The 19011-nt window shown below is 36.6% G+C and overlaps 1 long non-coding RNA gene across 1 annotated transcript; it reads right to left on the bottom strand.

Annotated features, from left to right (window-relative positions):
* Positions 1-274: 274 nt before the first annotated feature.
* LOC131542895 (uncharacterized) lies at positions 275-2091 on the bottom strand. The gene is made up of 4 exons (XR_009271814.1): positions 1902-2091; positions 1363-1516; positions 1152-1244; positions 275-847 (listed from the first exon to the last, which is right to left on the bottom strand). It is a non-coding gene; the product is annotated as an uncharacterized LOC131542895 (long non-coding RNA).
* Between the last annotated feature and the right edge of the window lie 16920 nt (positions 2092-19011).

The raw sequence follows: 19011 nt of genomic DNA, 5'->3' as shown, positions 1-19011 counted from the left end.
ACTTAACTTTCTATTAGTGTTCACATTACTAGGAAAATGTTAGGAAACCGATTGCCTTAAAAATTTCAAGTAAACTAAACTAAAAACAATAAGTTAAGACAAAAAGCAACAACTGAACTTGAGTTTAACATTGTTTATTATATATTAAATCTCTTCAGGTACTACAGCGTACCAAACAAAGTCAGATGACCCAACTCTATAAGTAGTTTTTTTAATGTAGCATTAACAATTTTTGACAAACAAAAAACACTGTTACTCATGTTAATCTCCTAAAGCAACTTAAAAGTGCAGTGCAAGTGCAGCTAAAAAAAAGGATCCTGACTGCTTGACAATCTTTGACCTGAAACTGAACAGGTGACCTTTTAAAATAATCAACACTAGCTTAAGTCTTAACAGTGCTTACAATTAAAAAATAATAACACTGCTTTAAAACTTTTAAGAACATTTTTTAAACATTCTTTAACGTTTAAAAATGTTTTCAACAAAGTTTGACAGGTAACAGTCGAAAAGTGTAATTAAACAAACTTTTGTGCAACCAGAAGATTAAAGGGATTCAACTATCCCTTTAAAACAATCTCAAACAGCCTCAATTTACATCAGCAGCAGGTCTTTAAGTGACTGTAGTTTTGGTTTCAGAAATTTGTGTCCAAGTAAAAGAAACACTAAACACAAAAAGTAGTCACATGGCATCTGGAAGATTTTCAAGATCATCCATCACGATGACTCCTTCCAAGATGATTGCGGTGTTTGAAGCCTCCAAATGCAGTGCTTGTGGGGAATCCTGGCTATCTTCTGGTGTCACAGTCAGTATCCCAATGGAAATCTGGGGTATGTCACATTCACAGTCCTAATTTTTAAAAAAAGAACAGCAATATTACAATTCTTGTTACATTATAAATGGGAAATCTCACAAAAGTATGTCACCTAAAGAATCAGGACCATCTCTTGGGCCATGTTCTAAGTATAACTAATCAAAACTGTTGTTAAAGTACATTGTAGAAATTTGACAAAATGAACAGTACAAGGGCTTGATTAAGAAAAGTGAAACAAAAGCAGAATTTACTTATCTGGTCCAAATTAAGGACTTGACTAAAGCATAATTGAATGCCTATATGTGATGTTTGTGTGGGGGTTATAGTAAAGGTACTTACCAGTGCTGTTGTAAAAAAGTCAGAGGCTTCTTCTCCAAGAATGAGTGGAAGGCCACGTAGAACTTCCGTGCGCTTTGCAGTGATATCAGTGCTCTGGATTAAAAAAGATACAATTACATTTTACAGTGTATGTACAACAAAATTAAATATGAAATTAGTTAATAAGGCAGTAACATAATTTAGTTTAAGAAAGAAGCATTGATAAGCTTACCACAGGTTTGATTCGCTGAAGAAATTCAGTCTTTTTCCAACAGCCCCTTTCTTGCTCTCAAAAATGTCCAGAAATCGTGAAGCATGTTGATCGAGTGCAGAGAAAAATTCTTGCTTGAGGTTTTTGCTGTAATTTGATTAAACTCTTAATTGATCTGTAAAAAGAAACAGAAAAGTATATTAGGCTTTTTGTTACTCTTTTAAAGGGATACTTGCAAATTGTTTAATTTACTCACACTCATGCAGTCCTAGATTCACATGACTACCTTCAGATGAATCCAAATGAGTAAATTTATAATACAAAAATAACCCATCCCTGAGTTCATATAGAGTTGTATGGATTAAATGTAGCAATATCTGTTTGCGCTTTTGAGCTTTCACATTGTAGCACCTCTTCACTTGCAATAAATTGACTAGTTTTCTAAAAACTTTTTAAAAAAATGTTGGTGGGAAAAAAGGCATCTGGCATGGCATGAGGGAAAGTAAATTAAGTGTTCTTTATATTTTGTGTTATCGTGTTGTGATTTAATTATAAGTTACCTCTCTTTCTGTGAAAATTAATGGCCATCTTTGGAGAGTCTCTTTTACTGGAGGCTCCTTCTCTACAATCTCTTTTCAATGTGCTTGGAAGCAGGTGTAAAACCTACTAACATTTAGAAAACAATTTCATGAACCAAAAATTTTCATCAGAACGGAATGAACAACACACATTCAAAGGCCATTCAAAACAAAAACGTGATTAAAAAAAATGCAGTCAAAGATGCAGTGATTAGCAAATGTTAGACTGCTCATTTCGATGAACACAATCCAGCACAATCCAACAATTTGATCAAAAAAATATAACATCCAATGTTGCTATGCAACTCTACCTTACTTAATCTGATTATTACTTGGTCGATTACTGTATATTAAGCAACTAAAAAATATGACAAACACGAGATGACTCACCTCTCCATGTGCTCCTCCCATCGTCAGATGCACTGCTGCAAATAGATTCCACCTATTGGTGGAACTGTGCATAACCACTCATTTCAAAATACTCATTATTGTAAGTAAAGTTTAATTGAACCTATTTAGTTTAATAACTTTCAGTGATAACAGGTTGTCGTTACTTTGTTAAACTTAGTAAAGTCAACAAACTTATTCAAAATAAGTTATAACCACTTACTTTTATTAGTAAGATCATCAGTTACATTTTACAGTGTAAAGTTTTGATTTAGTATCACAGGTACCAGAGGCTGGTATCATACAGAGTCTGTAATACTGTACAAACAAATAAATTCAACATCAAGTTCAGTGTCTTTGGTGAGCATTTTTAAAAAGTTCTGCTCTATTGATGCTGCTTACGGTATATTTACGTTAATAAACAAACTCCCTTGAATGTCTGGGATTCGTGGGGCCAAACATGATTTTTTATACCTAAAATCAATAAAAGTTACTTATTACAACTTCAGATCGACCCCCACACACACAAATACTGTGTTGTTTTTCTCTTGAGAGAAAACTCCTATAATGAATGGCAGGAATAAAATGCAGCAAACCTGGCTTTTACCAACAGAGTAATCTTAGGGGAAAAGCAACAGTCTCCCCCGAGAGAACAGGACCCTGGACTGGAGGGAATCCAAGGGGAAACGCTGAAATGCAGATACTATAGGTGGCGACTGTGCTGCGTATGTACAACTGTGATGACGTACAGTTTTGTTCACCTTCTGTACACCTGTTCATTAACAAGCGTTGTTTGATCATCGTCAATCAACAAAGGATAGTTAGTGGTGCTAAAGCTTGCTATTGCTCATATATTGTATAAGTTGTATATTCTAATTGTACATGTTGTATCATATATTGATGCCTGAAGCTGTGCTGTTTGTTACCATATTGTTACATTAAAATCAAATAATTAAATATCCTTATGTATATTTAGCTACATTCGGTGTGGACGACATGCCTTGATTATTTTAAACTAGATTTGATTAAGTGTTTACATTAAGCATTATAAATCTACTTGGCACTAATGCTGGTTTGGTTGAAGTTTGCTTTCTCCAATTCTCTGAAAAACCCTGAGCCAGTGCGAATACATAAATATTGAGTTTGTGAATATCTCCAAAAGGCTGAAAAGTATTGAAATACATTTTTTAGCTGTATCGCCCATCTCTACTTGAAAATATGCTGTTTTTTTTTTTTTTGTGAGGGTAACCTTTAAACATCGAGGATATATTTTTCCTACAGCTGAGGGCAGACTATGAGCATGAAAGTTCAGGTCAGAGAAGAAATCATGAAGCTGAAGAGCAAGAGGGTAGTTCCCATCACCGCATGCACTTAAGCAATCAAACGGAAGAATCCAGAGTGGCTACTTTATTCTGCCATTAATGACCTCTTGGCTCAGCACTAAAATGGAGAAACTTATGGTGCTTCAGGCTTATATTCGACGTGAGGGACCAGGCCTGCATTTATCTTGCTTAATTTATATTTTTAATTTGCCACAATATGTTCGTCCCATTGTGGTCATTTAGAAGTTATTTATTCATAACTATTGGCTCTCATACAACGAATTGCACTATATTATTGTGCAATTAAGTGTTAAGTTAAATTAAATTAAATAAATACTACAATGACACTGGTCTGCTTTTAGGAGATGAATGGGTAACACTTTTTAAGTACCTACTGGAAAGAAAAATTACACTCGGAATCTCTTCAATATCTCAATTTCTCAGTTTCTCCTAGACAGCAATGGGATGAGTGAAAAACAAATGAAGATGTTTCTACCCTTTAGATTTTTCTCTTGAGAAAACAGTACAATTATCTAGGTTTTAGAGCTTTAGATCTCAACAATGTTTGCTCAGATTTGCAAAGATATCAAAGAAATAAAAATAAGAGATTTTTGAAAAATAAGTAGTGCAAATGTAGTTCACTTGTAATATAGTACATAAGTGGTATGGACAGTTTATAGTGTGCTTTTTATCCTTCTTAGCACTTGGGAATGTAAATGATCAATCATTTTGTTGTATTGTTGTTGTTTTGCGTTAATTTCAGGGGTTTGAAAAAGTTTGACAAAGCGAACTTTTCGGGAAAAGTCTGGTCTGTAGTGATGATGGCGTTGGTAGGTGTGGCTTTGGGGCTCCGCCCTCTTAGACTTGGAAATCTTCTCTGGTTAATTTCTTCTGTTCGGTCCATCAAGATCAGATGTCTGCGAGTGAAAACATGAACACCCTCGAGAGCTGCTTTATAGTAGAAACTGAGGTTGTAATGAAATTGACACATTTTTCATGTTCAGTACTATTAAGCTGCCTACTTTCGAGCAATTTATTGTATAAATGCAAATGTATTTTGAACTTCTTTTTACCCTTAAGCAAGGAATGAAAAAGAACTTCACTGTGCGTATATCGTGGCCTTAAGTCATCCTTTTGTGTTTCAGAAGAAAACAAAAACAATGGCTTTGGAACAATACTGTGAACTATTCCCTTAAATTTAATTCGCAGCACACTTTAACCATTAAATATAAGAATATAATAGATATGCAACATTAGAGAGCGTCCATCGACCTGACGGAGGCACAATCCGGTCACGTGGTTGCAAAATGTGAAGCTCAAGCAAAGAAAGAATGCTTTCAATCTCACATGTTCTCCCTGGAGCAAATGTTACCTCAACCTGAATGGAATTGCTGATCGAAGTTGCTCAAATATTTCATCTCACGGAGTCCGCCGCTTGCCGCATTTTCATTTCCCATTGCAGACACGGTCTGCCATTTGCAGATGGTGCGAGCAAATGTTAATTCACCTCTGCGCACATCAGCGCCGACAGGCCGCCCGAGAGGCCGTGAGTTAACAGAGGAGGGCGGGGCGTTTGACTGGGGGTGTTTACTTAAGGTAATGTAATTGAGTTGTGCCACAGGATCAGGCCTGTATGCACTGACAGCCCTGAGGGGGAACGGACGGGCGTTGAAAAAGGGGGTCAGGGAAAGGGCTTCGCGCTGCAGAAAAGCTCTTGGCCCACTTTTTAGCAGGACTTGTGCTTTAAGGAACCTGAGTTCCTGAAGTAGTTTAATCTCCCTCCCCCCTGGATGAGTTGACAGTTCACCTGCTTGGGTCTCTTCCAGGTTACTGGAGCTCTCGATTCACTTACCCGGGGAATCATGGGAACTTTTCCATTTTCTCGAATTAGAACAGTCCATCCAGATAGCAGAACAAAACCTCTCAATGCAGCCACAAGGAGAAAAAACATACCAGTAAAACTAGGCTTGACAAATTGAAACTATATAGTAAGTAATTGTTGTTAACAGTAGTTAATAAAAATACATTGAACTACTGAGTAATATTAATGAGTACTACTAAGCAACATACATTATAGGAATGTACTTACTGTATATGATTAGGATGAGGGTTTGGTTTAGGTTTAGTTGCATACAATTATGCATAATGTATTGTTATTACTATGGTAAGTACATGTAACATGTGTAACTAAATAAATGCAAACTTATTGTAAAATGTCGCTGCTATATATTATATATAGCTATATGTATAGATTAAGAAATATGCAAAATCAACAACAAAAATGTAAATAGCAATGGCAAAAGGCCGAACAATGAAATCATATTAATATTTTGGTTGACTCTTCCCAGCATGAAATGGGAAACCTAGGCCTATTTATAAACATCTGCTTTGCTTGTTGGTTCGACTTTAGAAAAATCTGCACAGAGATGCATTACTTGTGTTTCTAAAAGTTCTGAAAAGCTGTTGGTACTTCATAATGATAAGTTAACTACAGTAACTGCAATAATCAACTAAATCTTTGATAATGATTTACTTGATGAAGAACCTTTTTACAGTATAGACTGTAAGACAGAATTGAAGCAATATGGATTTTTTTTAATTAATTAATTTTTATTTATTTATTTTTTGTTGGAGAGAGCTCAGCTATGAACACTTTGTCCTCGTATCTTTCTGATGAATGTAACGGGTTATGTAATCCATAGCTGAATGTGTGCAAACCATGTTATAAAAGATCTCCCATGTCCGGTATTGAAGATTAGCACTCTGAGAACATAAAAGATCCGGCAGCTCAATGGGTGCAGTCCACTATCTGCACTTAATCAGAGACTACAGCAGTGAAAGTGTCAGAGTTTTCAGTTTTTTCCGAGAACAAACTAAGATGAACGGTCCCTCTAAGCACACACATAGAGACCCCTACATTCTTAAAGTCTTATCATCTAAATAACCCACCGAGTCGAGTGATTTGCTTCACAGCCGGAAGTAAAATGAAAGGGAATCTGAATCTCTCTTTTTGCACATTTTGGCAATCAAGTAACAATAGGAGGTGTGAGATAAAAGGTCACGTCAGCGGGGAAAGGGCAACATGAAGTTCAGTTACATTCGAGCAAAGCAAATTTCTGATCAGGATCAGAGTGAATGTGGAAACAGGTTTGAAATCAAAAACCAGGCAAAGAGAGAGGACGCAAACTCCAGCGCTCTGACAAAAACACTTAACCAGTGGGTAAACTTTCATTTTTGCATGCATTTATAATGCATTTCGCTGTAAAAAGACTAAATAATACAGTAAAAGCTACATTATTTGGTTAAAAAAAAATACGACTGAATCAACCTGAATACAGACAGTATTTTTTAAAAGTATTTTTACATCTAAGTATTTTTGAAGGTCAAATCAGGTATAAAAAGTGTAAAGTTTGGACACATACACATTTTAACAAGTTTTACAGAGAAAATACTATTTCAGTCTTTAAACTTTTGAATTTTTAGAATTTGAATTCAGTGTGTTACTTGCTGTTTCTTAGTGAAATTTACAAGCAATTTCTGATTAAAAATAATTTCTACACCTTTTTTTTTTTCAGTGTAATACCCAAAATATGTTAAACACATCAAAACTCTTGCTTCTTCAGATTGTATCCATTTCATTATCCAATGTACATTATAATGTAAAGATTTGGCAAAATAATTAATATCTAGGCACAATTTACATTTGTCTCCAAAATACAAATTTCACAGTTTAGTATTATTTGTTTACCTGATACATCAAAATTTTACAGTAGTGGGTGTTTAATGTTCAGTATGCTTTATAATTGACTGTTTTTCCGTTTTAAATACCGTAAGACCTAAAAGATGTATTATAGCTCTTTTAAACCAGGATACAGGATTGTTTTGTTTTTGTTCTCATCCGATTATATTTCTGGAGCCACTTGGTGGTGCTGGTGCATTGTGGGCCATCATCTGCTCTCGTTATCTCTTGCTCACCCTCACTCACCCTTGTAATATAATGTGAGATGAGGGGAACTGTTATGGCAAATTAAATGAAATTAAGAGGGAAAAACAGCTTCATTCACCTCTGTCGTGTGTGATTTCAGAGCTGTCTCTCTGATGGAGCTGCCCCGATGGCCTCCGAGTCTGGTGGTCGTGACAACCAGCTGCCCCAGGGCCTGATGGGAACCCAATATCTGGGCCTCCTCTCTTCCATGGCAGTCTATCTCCCTGCGAATCCCTGTACTCGTCTTTTTTCCCCCATCTCTTTCTTTCTCAGTGCAGGGTCGATGGCCTTTCAATTATCAGCCTCACTCAGAGCAGACAAATCTTGGCCCACAGTTCCAAGGTGTGTGTGCATGGGAGTCTTTTTTCCCGTGCACATGCTGCACCGGGGTCCCTTCTTCTGTGCACATTGTGAGACTTTCAATAGACAGTCTTATACACTGTGTCCCCACCAGTCGGGTATAATTTTTGAACTGGAACTAGGAACGGAAAAAAAAATGTCACAGAAGGATGCGGATAAGGATATAGGAAGTGAGAACACAGGGCTTCGCACCCCGAGTGCCTGCAGCACACACTGGAGTTATATCAAAGGGCTTCTTTCTTTGTGCACAGGGCTTGGTTTTTTTCTGCCGTGGGTCCATCTGCCATTGGGAAGCAGTTGAAAGAGAAGAAAAGCTGGACCCAGCTGGAAGGACTGGCCACTTAGAGGCCCTCCACCTTAGGACAGTGCTGTGACAACTCTCCCACTGCCGTATCTCATTCAGAGCCACAATCCGGAAAGCCCTGAGAGCCACAATTTACAGTACAAACATATTGACCCACGTACACATCAGTAGTCCATTCACTCATAAAACTATCTTGTAAATCTCTCCTTGCAAACCTAGCAAACCAATCACAGAGAGATTAGCTAATCAACAGTCTCTTCACTGGCATGTTTATGAGAATAATGCATGGATTTTGTGCTAAATGGGAAAATAATCTTGGGAAAACCTGTGATATTGTCTTGAAATAAACCTCCTTTCTGCGTTCTTCCTATCACAGAACCAATCATTATTTTCCCACCCAAGCTGGCAACACTTTCTGTGAGGCTGGTACGGTATATAATGCATTACTGTGGTGTCCTTGATGCATTCATAATGCCTTATAGCGCAGCTTTTTAAATAGACAGATAATGTAATAAAATAAAATTTGCTTAATACAATAAGGCTCTTGATGGATAGATAATATTCATAGTCTAGACTCTCATACCTCAATAAAGGTTTTGTTTAAACATAATAACTGATTGTTCTGATGTTCTTCAAGTGTAGGACTATAAGTTACTGTTACTGGTCTTTTTGCAGTTCACTTAAACAATTCTATGGTGTGACATGGATTTTCAAAAGTACAAATATTCTATGTAGTCTCTTAAGATGAGATCATAAAAACTGCATGCTAGAGCTGGAAATGCAGTATAATGCTTCAAGTAGTTTTAGAATATAGCATTTTACACAGCAGGACAGTGTTAACTAGACTATTTCAGTATTCATGGTTATACCACGAAAAGTCATTTTATTGAAAAAACATTCACACTGTAAGAAAAAGAATAGTTGAAACACAAAAAAGTTGCCTGTCTAATTGTCTGTAAGGACGTTATGCATTAAGTTTATTGACATTTCCTTTAACCGCAAAACACAACACAATGCAATGGGTAATTCAGAATACGAATAAAACACCTATGTGACTTCAGCACAGAATATATTGTGCCCTATTTTTACAGACTTTTCTTAAAGTGCATATCCATTTATCAGTATGATATATTCATACAATTTTATTTTAAGTTTCAAGAAGATAGATAAACTTTCATTTGTGTTGCATGTTACAACTCACGACTGCAGTAGAACTTTTCTATTAATTATGCACATTCAGATGTCTGGTTATTAGATGTGATAAATTACTGTGATACTGATTCAGTGCTGTCAGAGTCTGACTGAGATGTAGGTCTGTAATTTCCAATGAGCTCTACAGTTTCTTTTTTTAGGCCTAGCTTTGTGCTAATGTTTGCATCAAGATGATTTATTAATGTGATCCAGGCAAGGTATTGTTGTTTGATTAATATTCCCTAGTAACCCCTAGCAAGACGCAAGACTTAAAAAAAAAAAAATCAGGATGCATTAATTTGATCAAAATTGACTGAGAGGCAAGTTGTACTTTCTATTGATCAAAATATCCTGAACAATAATAATAATAATTTTGGTTTCTACAAAAATTATTAGGCATCTCAGCTGTTTTCAACAATAAGAAATGTTTCTTGAGCAGCAAATCAGCATATTAGAATGATTTCTGAAGGATCATGTGACACTGAAGACTGAAGTATTGATGCTGAAAATTCAGCTTTGCTATCACAGCAATAAATTATAATTTAAAATATGTTAAAATAGAAAATAGCTATTCTAAACTGTAATAAAATTTCCCATTTTACTGTTTTACTCTATTTTTTGATCAAATATATGCAGCCTTTGTGAGCAGAAGAGACTTCTTTCAAAAATGTCTTATCAACCCAAAATCCCTGAATGATAAAATCAGTCAATACAACATATTCTATAATCCAAGTCTTCTCAAGACTTTGTGAGAGAGAAATGTTTCAAATGTCATTCAGACATTCAACAGATTCATTACAAAGAATTTGAATTTGTTCCTTAATCACATCGCCATTTCTCTCATGAACTCTTAAGAAGAGATTTTGAAAAATAACAGTTTGTCATACATATGTCATATGGCTTCAGACGACCTGGAATATAGCGCACAAGTCATAGGGTCTACTTTTGTGGTAGTTTTGGGAATTTTTAAACATTTCTTCTTTTGTGTTCTGGAGAAGAAAGAACTCATAAGAGTTTGGAATGACATGAGGGTGAGTCCATGATGAGAGATTTGTCATTTTGGTTGATCTACTGTATCCGTTTCAGAATTCCTTTTAGAACACATCACATACACAGGCAGAACCCCAAACATCTTTGTGTTTTCAGCCCAAAACACTGCAGCTATAACGCAGAGTTATCCTGAGCATCTGCACTCTCAGACTCTCTGATGCAGCTTGAGTGACTGTCCAGTGCGGCACAGCAAAATGTCTCCCTCCTCCTCTCCCTCCCTCTCTCTCTCGCTCACTCTCTCATCTCTGTCCACAAGGAGCAAAATAACCTTGAGGAGAAGTGATCAGAGCAGCCTCCATCTTCCAAAGCTGACTAATGGGCTGTTTCTGTCCTCTACCTCAGACAAACCAGCAGCTTTCCTCCACTCTCTCTCTCTCCTTCTCGCAGGATCCTGTGGTTAATGGGCTACTGATAACTCTCTGCCTCTGACTAACCAGAGGCTCATATAATGTACTCTCTTATATTGTATGGCTAACACACACACACACACACACACACACACACAGGCCTGGCTATGAATGCCCCAGTTTGGCTCTTTTAAAAACTCAAATAGCCTTTCTGCGGCTCGTTTTGAAAATTTCCCCCTGCAAACATTCTGTATCCTTCACTTTAAGTGGTGCCCTCATTAGTTGAGAGGAGAGAACTTCCTTATAGCGGTGTTTTCATAGACAGGGCATCTATTAGGATTACATATGCATGGCGTAGAGGCCTTTAATGAAATGGGTTAATGTACCACGCGTTAAAATTTCAGCATGTTCAGGTTTGTGCATGTTATGTTGGAACTGCAGAAAGACACTATACAAGATGGAAGGCTGTCGACCTGTGTACATTTAAACACTCAGGCGAGAATGAATTGGAAAGTCTAATAAAGTTGTTTATTAGCACATTTTAGCACTCCATTTGCTGATTGCAAGGTAAAGGTCCTAATATTAATATCTATACTAACATCTAATATCTAATACTAGTATCATTATTATTATTATTATTATTATGATCTTATGAGCCCGTTCCGAGTGGCAATGCAGTCATTGTTAATTTATATATAGGATACAACGGGGCTAAAAAATTTGCTATTCACTGTGCCTAAAATATATAATTGCAGAAAAACATATTGAACATTAATGGAGCAACAGATTTTGTGTGAAAATAAATCATTCAAGTTGTTTATTTTGTTTAAAAATCTTATAAATGTATGCGGTGGCTAGGGGGGCCTTTTACCCCACACACGGTAAAGGCACACGGTATTGATACAAATACTTCAGCTAAAATAATGTTTTTTTTTTGTTTTTTTTAAATGTCTAAGTTAATACTTGTTCAATACAATCACTTTAGCAAAGTTTGTACTATTTTCTGCTTATTTTGAAAAATAAAATAATTAATTTTTGTTCAATAAATATACTGTCATTAAAATATGTTCATATAAAAATATATTTTAAAATACAGAAACAAAATAGATTTAAGTAAAGATTCTGAAAGCATTGAAGGAGATCGAATAATAATTGAATATATACAGTAGTAACAACAAATTATATTTTATTATATGACATGATTAATATCATGTTTTTAAATATGATGGTTTCATTCTAAACATGGTGATTATCTCTAATATGGACACACAACATAATATATGATATTTACCATCTGAATCTAACCATGTCATGTCAACAAATGGAAAAGCCAGCCATCTATTAATTATCATGTTAATTACTGTGCCTTTTAGCCCCAACAGCAGGGGCGCCTTTTACCCCAAATACCATACTTTTACATATTCTTTTGTTATTTAAAAACTGTTGCTTTAATGATCTTTTTTAGATAATCAAATCATCTAAATTAAGAAGACCTTTGTCTCAAAATATATGCATTAATTTTAGCGAATCTAATTTGCTACTTAAATCTACAACATTTTAAAAAACATAACATCAAGTAAGCACAGAATCAACTTTGCGCAGACAACTATACACCAGCATCTTGAAAATCCAATGTGTTGGAAAGTGCTATGCCATGTTTTTGTGCCATCTAGTGATTTAGATTAAAATAATATCAAAAGTGCCTTTTCCCTGTTGCACCCTATATACAGGTGCTGGTCATATAATTAGAATATCATCAAAAAGTTGATTTATTTCACTAATTCCATTCAAAAAGTGAAACTTGTATATTATATTCATTCATTACACACAGACTGATATATTTCAAATGTTTATTTCTTTTAATTTTGATGATTATAACTGACAACTAAGGAAAATCCCAAATTCAGTATCTCAGAAAATTAGAATATTTACATTTGAGTTTCAATTAATGACCATCCCTACAGTATAAATTCCGGGTATCTCTTGTTCTTTGAAACCACATTAATGGAGAAGACTGCTGACTTGGCAATGATCCAGAAGACGAACATTGACGCCCTCCACAAAGAGGGTCACAGAAGGTCATTACTGAAAGGTGTGGCTGTTTACAGAGTGCTGTATCAAAGCATATTAAATGCAAAGTGGATATAAGACAGTGTATGTCAAGTTCAGGCGTCAGGTGAAGTTAAGCCTAGTGGCACACATATGAATAAATGTGAATAATGAATAAAGAATAAATATTTGTACTTAACATTAGACTGAATTTATCAAAACGTATATTTAAAAGGTGTAAATGTTTTCTTTAAAACGTATATTTATACACAAACGTAAAACATATAAAAAACATTGAATAAGCATTGTATGATATGTCTGAGGGAAATTTAAGTGAAGGGAATGTGGTCTTTCACCTAGTTTAATCCATAAAACACTTAATATCAAAAGATGTGTTACTATAATGAATTTGAGCTAATTTTGACGTGTTGTATGATATTTTTGTGTTTCCGTGCCGTGAAAAGATATGAAGAGATCGCGTAGTCTTTCTCTCTTTTATAAGCCATTATGCCTAATACGACTAACGTTAACCGAAATCTATGAAACGTGTAACTTAATGTAAACCACAGTAATGTGTTCATTTGAAGTTAACATGGGTGTGCTGAATGGGTTTTTATGTGTGTAAAGTTTTGCAATTGTCCCGTGAAGTAAAAAGACGACATTAAATGACTAACAACAAGCCACGGTGCCATAAAGCAAGCAAGGCACCGAACCCCCAACTGCTCCCCGGGCGCCGCAGCATAAATGGCTGCCCACTGCTCCGGGTGTGTGTTCACAGTGTGTGTGTGTTCACTGCTGTGTGTGTGCACGTTGGATGGGTTAAATGCAGAGCACAAATTCCGAGTATGGGTCACCATACTTGGCCGTATGTCACTTCACTTTAACCCTGCCGAGGCAACATTTCTCCACTGAGTCTCAAGTAAATCTGGTGAGCCTGAAAATAACTCCTTAGGCAACTCACAAAACGGTGACTTGTTTGACACAAGAAGCGGGACATAGGAGTTCCAGCTTCCACAGCAGCTCCATAGATGCAGGCAAACGCATTTGATACTGGGTCAGGAGTTCTTTTAAGAGGTCTATACAGCGTGTCAAGACCACCTGCTTTTTCTCCGGTGACAGGGTGCTTGCCTCCAACTTCTGACTGAATGTGGTCCCCAGGTCAGCATCTTTAGGTGAGAGGGATATACTAGAGGATTTTAGATCTAAGTCTCTGAGTTGTTGTTCATTATTCAGAAAACGTTCGGCTTAATTATATGTCTCAGTCTCAGCCGGTTGAGGTCCTGGGAAACTGCAAGGCTATCACCGATCTCTAACTGAAAACATTTGTTGACAGCCTTTATTTCCAGCTGTAAAGGACGGAGAAAATGCAGGTAAAGGCTGTTGGTCTTGTCCTTGTACATTCCACTCAGAAGCCGCGCTGCGTAGCAGTGTTCAGAGCTTGCTGCCACACTGAAATGTAAAGCAAGTGCATCTTCTTGATCGAGAATTCTGTCAATGCAATCTGCTGTCACTAACCAGCGGGTGGAACTTGGAGAAAGCATTTTCAAAGGACAACCTGACGCTTGCTCCATCCATTGCTATGCCAACCATATTTGTTATGTCCAGTGCATTGGCTTGCAGAAAGCCAATGATGGCATCCACAATCCCATTAGCATCATCATCCAAAAGTTCGAGCAATCCCAAGTAAGTGCTCACAAACCGATTGTGTTTCTTTGAACGATATTTTATGCATATGCAAAGTAACTTGTTTACAGAAATGTCGGTTGTTTCATCCAAGTAAAGGGAGTAAGGTGAGTTACCAATGTCCTGTCGAAGTTCATCTCTAAAATATGGTGCCAGAACTGACTTAATGACAGCCGAACATTTGGTTCTGTGCATCTGGAACGCTCCGGTCTCATCCTTCAGTATGTCAGATAATTCATCCACAGCATTAACTGATGTGTGGCAAGCAACGTATGTTGCTATGAGGAGTTCACGTCGCTTCTGGTCGTCACAAATAGTACTTAAGTTAGCTTTACTCACTGTAAACGGCTTAACTGTGGGCAGACACCGCATCTTGTGCTTCTTAGTTTCGGCGTGGTCCTTCAAATCCTTTAAGTAGGCCCTTATTTCTGTGTCACAGAATTTGCAGTGAGCTTTGCTATCATCCAATTTTGATGGCGTTATCCATGACTTCAGGTCCGAATCATTTTTCCACTCCTTTCTGTAACTTTTTTAATATTTTGCCCACTTCGGCATCTTTCTTGATTCCTTATATTTCCCGCTGAGTGCTGGCTGCAGCTGCTATCACTTGTGATTGGCTAAGCGCGGGCTCATGAGTCGTCAGCGACGGCGTCGGCGTCAACACAAGCAGGAGTGGGCATGTTTAGTAACATCACGATGATTAATTGAATGGAGTACGTGCACACTTGGGTTTTGTTAAATAATTAGCCTATAAAATGCACATTTTTCAAAACCGCCAAACTGGTCTCAAACCCGCCCAAATTTTGTCCACCCGCCCAAGCCAATTTTTAGCCGCACAGTCAAATTCAAAACCGCCCAATCTGGCAATACTGACTAATCTTGTCTCGTGAACACGCTTCAAAAGAGAAGTTCGTCGGTCTGAACAAAAATGAACAACTGAATCGTTTCACAAGGCCGTTCAAAGCGTCTCAGTCAGTTCCCCAGGTAGTGAATCAGTAGATTGTGCACAAGTTCGTGCACAGGGAAAGACTGTGGCTCAGTAAACACTGGGACAACTGATCAATCAATTTGTAAAACGTCACCATTGGTATTTATCAACAACAGTCAGGACCGTTATATTTTGATATTATTTTTATGCTATTTGAGGTAACTTAGCTCTATAATATGAAATATACATGTTATATTACAAATCCAGTCAGCATCAATGCTTCCTGTTGTGCAATAGATTGTGGAATGGATTTGTGCCAAAAAAAAAAAGGTTGCAACTTCTGTTTCATCACAAGTTTAATTAACTGATATTGATACATTGTAAATGATTTAAAAGGCATCGTTTCATGTTTTGAACTCAAAATGTACTTTTCTTTCTCCATCAGGGTGTGGCCAAAGGTTTCATTGGTGCTTTTTCATCATTGCAAGATTTCAGATGCAACCCAGTCAGTTCTCCCAAGGCACCAAACACTGGCTCGTGACCAGACCGCTCCACTGCAACTACATACTGTGTGTACCTTCAAGACTAGGAGTTTATTATTTTCATTCCAGGTAATATATGTAAATGTTTAGAGTTTTTACTACAATTATAATGTGCTTTAATCTTCTCAGTGGCATCTACGCTAATATTAGTTTCATTCTTATTCCGAGGTCACCAGAGCCACCCAGATCCAGTCCGTATCCAGATCAGATGGTGAATCAGCACCTAGAGATGACCTCGACAGCCCTGACTGTCAGCGGAGACCATGTCAGCTAGATTAGCTCCAGAGACAGATCCCCTCCGAAGACCCCTTCAGCCATCGAGACAAGACCACGAGAACCAGACAAGTCCTCTGCTCAATCTGATCTGTGTTGCAGCTTAGAATTAAACCACGCCATGCTGGTTTCGTCTGGCCAGAGCAATACTGCTCCCCGACTGTGCTTGGTTGCTCCCAAGGTTTTCTACTCAATTTCTGTCACCGATGGAGTTTTGTGTCCTTGCCGCTGTGCCCTTTGGCTTGCTTATTTGGGGACGCTTGGCTGATTGCACAGACATTATTGGAAAAGAGCTGAACTGGATGATGCCATCACTGAATCACCAATGAACTGACTTTAACTGGAAAAATGACTTGTTATTGTCCTCTTGCATTATTGACAAACTATTTTCCTGTTTGACTCTGTAAAGCTGCTTTGACACAATCAGTACTGTATAAAGCACTATGTAAATAAAGGTGACTTGATTTGATTTTATATATTGTAACACCTGGTTCATATTTTTGGTTCACTTCTGCCTCATTTTAAAGATGTAATTGTGAACAGTAGTAATATGTGTAAAAAAAAATTTTGCTAACATTTTGTTTAGCTTGTTTAGCTTTTTTCTTAGTTCATTAAACAATGTTTAAACTGAATTTTGCAGTTGCATTACAGATGTAATGTTTGTCAACTGGAGCTTTAAAGGGATAGTTTACCCACAAATTAAAATTTGATGTTAATTTACTGACCCTTAGGCCATACAAGATGTAGGTGACTTTTTTTTCTTCATTCCTGTATGTTTAGTTTGTATGAAACATGTTATAAATGGAGATTGTTATTAAATAAAGGCTATTATGTGTTGTAAAGTGTGTGTTTTTAGTGATTGATAAACACCAAATCGCTTTTAATAATTTAGTTAAACTATAAAATATATGTTTATGTAGCTCCCCAGCTATTTTTTATGATGCCCAAGTAATAAATCTTAGTTGAAGTAACACATGGAATAAAACACATGGAGTAAATGATTAAATTTGAATTGACACAACTTGCTGTAGTCTTCTAAATGTTTGACCAATTAAAACATTTTAGTTGAATGGACTATAAAACTAGTTCAGTAAAGGTTGAGCCAATTCAGATAACACTTTGAAGTCAGAAATTGACTGAACGTAAAATTTCTGTGGAACTAGTAACTAAATAATAATTAGTTGAAACTGCTTGAAATTTTTTACAGTGATATATATATATATATATATATATATATATTACATTTTCTTTCAGATAAGAAATTATTTCAATTTACTCTGATACTAACCAAACAGTAATCGGAAAACTAAAAATTGAGCTACGGCGGTTATTTTAAACACACTGTAGTAAATGTCCTCTTCATTTTTTCCATTTTCGCTTAACATTTGAGGTTAAACCGATCGGGAAACCTCGGCGACTAGTAGATAATTACTGCACTTGAATTAGTAACAGAGTTTTATGATTATACTTAATTTTTTGTTATTCCAATAAGTTAATAACAATTTTACAGAATTTATTTAATGTATATATTTTTAACTTTAGTGAGTTGAATAATTGCATACAGAAGGTTTAAGATCTCTGAGGTGGAACAGGCCAAAACTATGGGATTAGATTTCGGTCACATTTCTGCGCGCACAAGATCACATTTTGAGCGTGCAAAAAGGCATTTCGCACACGCGTGAACTAAGTTTTGAGGAGAAATGTGCGTCTCGCAGATAAGAAAATATTTTGAGCGAACAAAAATTTATTTTGCATTTAAAATAAGTATTTGGATGTGCGCAGACGTTCCCGGTCCGTGTACCTTCGGATAATTCGTTTTTTTATTTAATATTGAAATCTGAAAAATGAAAAAAACGCCACATTTTTCGTTTTTCATTTGTTCAAACAAAACGAAAAATCAAGAATTCGGCTTCAGTTTTCGTTTTTACGTTCAGGGACAGAAAAGGGATAAACTACTTGAATATTCGATCTCTACAAGTGGGCGGAGTGAAACGCCCCTCTCCGCTGATTGGTCAACCAAACATTACAACATAATAATAGTCCTTAAAAATAATAATAATAGTCCTCTGCTTCTACAGATTCTTAACATGTTTATTTCTGCTACATTTGGTCTCTTTCTCTTCATCAAACAGCCAGATTAACCAATGGCTTGACACAAACCGTGCGAGGCAGAACCTTTCAGTCCTCTGGCACACCGCCTGTTTTATTATATAGCCACCTATCAAAATTTGTGTGGCAAAGCCGCTGACGCACTGCAGCGCGGGAAAATGTATTGTAGTGAAGCGCAGACCAGTATCAATGTATGTGAACGTACACAGAGTCATAACTTTTGTTTTAGACAATACGCTACGTTTTGGACAATGGAGGAACCTAAATAATATGACAGATATGACAAGATATGACTTTGTGTAATTTACCTTCACATCACATCTATTAGCTATTTTTCTATTTTGAGTTTTATTCACAGAGCACTTTATAGCAAATCATATTGTTATCCCACTGGCATGGGACTATTTGTTCCTCCATGGTGCTGTTTTAGTGAAATGTGAATTTGACGTCATGATTTGAAGGTGAACTCGGTGCTCACACCTCATGTTTGCGGCTAAATGCAAATTATCATAATTGACGGACAGCTATGCCCTGAAAAGACATCAGCACTCCGGCTGTTGAT

The sequence above is a fragment of the Onychostoma macrolepis genome, chromosome 06, assembly GCF_012432095.1.
Source record: "Onychostoma macrolepis isolate SWU-2019 chromosome 06, ASM1243209v1, whole genome shotgun sequence".
NCBI classification, from domain to species: Eukaryota; Metazoa; Chordata; class Actinopteri; order Cypriniformes; family Cyprinidae; genus Onychostoma; species Onychostoma macrolepis.
Note: the sequence above shows the minus strand (reverse complement) of the source record. Positions and strands in the feature narration are given on the sequence as shown.